We start from the raw sequence: 2,013 nt of genomic DNA, 5'->3' as shown, positions 1-2,013 counted from the left end.
TTACATAGAAAGACAAGGATGTCTCAAGAGGGTACTTGTGTATGGACCTGCAATTAGAAGGAGTTTAAGAAGAAGATGTGACAGATGCCATCTATGTTAATATTAACATAAACCCAAAGGCCCTTTTCAGGGCCACCCACATTTCTCGAAAAGAGAATGACTTTCAATTGCCTACCCCTTTTTTTAAAAAAAAAAATTTAAAAAAAAAAATCCCATGTTCAATTTCCCTTGACGCTATACAGTCCCACCCTGTTTAAATTCCTTTGACGCTATACAGTCCCTATTCCCATGTTCAATTCCTCTTGAGGCTATATCGTCCCACGATTTTTTCTCCATGTTAATTTCCCTTGAGACTATATGTTCCCACGATTTTTCTCCATGTTAAATTTCCCTTGAGGCTATATGTTCCCACGATTTTTCTCCGTGTTAAATTTCCCTTGAGGCTATATGTTCCCGGGGGGGGGGGGGGGGGGGGGGTCTGTAATGCTAATTCCCATTGAGGCTATAGTATCCCTAGTCACTATTCTCGCGTGAATGCTTTGAGACCATGTTTGCCGCCAAACACACCACTAAGTGCGAGGGCTTTAACATAAAAATGCACAACCGATATACTACTCTAATGTTTAATTGGGTGTCCTGTGGTCGTCGACTGAGTCGCTGTGTTGTAGACTGGCTCGCTGACTGGTTAGCAGAGTCGTCGACTTGGTCGCCGACTTGGACGCATAGTTGCCCACTGGGTCTCAGTCGCCGACCGAGTCTTTCTCTGGTCGCCGACTCGGTCGCAGGTTCGTTGACTGTGTCGCTGACTATGTCACCCGTCGTTACTCGTTCAAAATCGACACAGAGAGAGGCGAATAGTGCGAAATGATGAGAAAAGAGAGACCTTCAGTAAAATGTCTATTATCGCAAACGTTTCGCGTTTCAGATTGTATACATTTATGCTATAGTTTCAAATTTTATACATTGAATTAGCATTAGATTTAAGCATGTCTCAGTATAGTTATTAGATCTAGCATTCTCCTTTGCACCCACCCACCCCGAACGATTCAGTCTCTAGCTTTGGCCTGCACACACACACACACACTCTCTCTCTCTCTCTCTCTCTCTCTCTCCATGAGTTAACTTGATTGTTGGTTTATATTGTTCTTTTTTCACTTGTATGTTTCTCCTTACATTCATGGTATAGTGTATATAATATGTATTATATACTGCTTGTCGCTTTAGATCGCTGAACTATATCGAACGATTGTGGAAACTTATTGTATATTTATCACGTATCAAATAAAATAAAGTTACAAGTAGATTCAAATAGTTAGATTTATTTATATTGACTAGTATATTAAAAATAATGCTTGTATTTATACCAACAAGTAGATTAACATATATTTTGTCCCATTGATAGTCATCTACATGTTCAGTCACATTTTTCTATACTGATAACCATTTTACAACTTGTATTTAGGATGAAATTTTGATATATAAAAAAAAAAAAGTAAACCGAGGAGTCGGACATATTCTGACTGCTTTTAGAAACTTTCATCGCAGTTTAGCCTTGAGCAAATTTTGTTCCTTGTTAACCTTTTGTATTTACAGTATTAGTTTGGCAAATCCCCCCCACCCACCCCCACCCCCCCCCCCCGCCCCCAATCAGTGTTGATACTGATGGACCTCATCATCACGGGTGAAGGGCTGATTTATCGGCCTAAAACACAGTATGTACTCTGCGCTCATTTAGTACTTTCTCGTCTTCTTTAACTTAACCCTCCTTGAAATATTTGAAAACCAGTCATGGCGTCGTGTTGCTAATAGCGACTACAGCATTGAATGCAAAACCTGAATCCGATACGAAATTATTATACTATTTTGCACAACTTCTTTTGGATAATATTTTTAAATATAGTTGTAAAATACAGTAAAATAATTATAACATTTGTTCTTAACATATTAGTCTAAACCATGTACCTTTTTCTCAGTATATTTACTCATTCTGAACAGAGTTCGTTAAAATATTTC

This window comes from Sinohyriopsis cumingii, chromosome 18, assembly GCF_028554795.1.
Source record: "Sinohyriopsis cumingii isolate HCF-2022 chromosome 18, ASM2855479v2, whole genome shotgun sequence".
Classification (NCBI taxonomy): Eukaryota; Metazoa; Mollusca; class Bivalvia; order Unionida; family Unionidae; genus Sinohyriopsis; species Sinohyriopsis cumingii.
Note: the sequence above shows the minus strand (reverse complement) of the source record.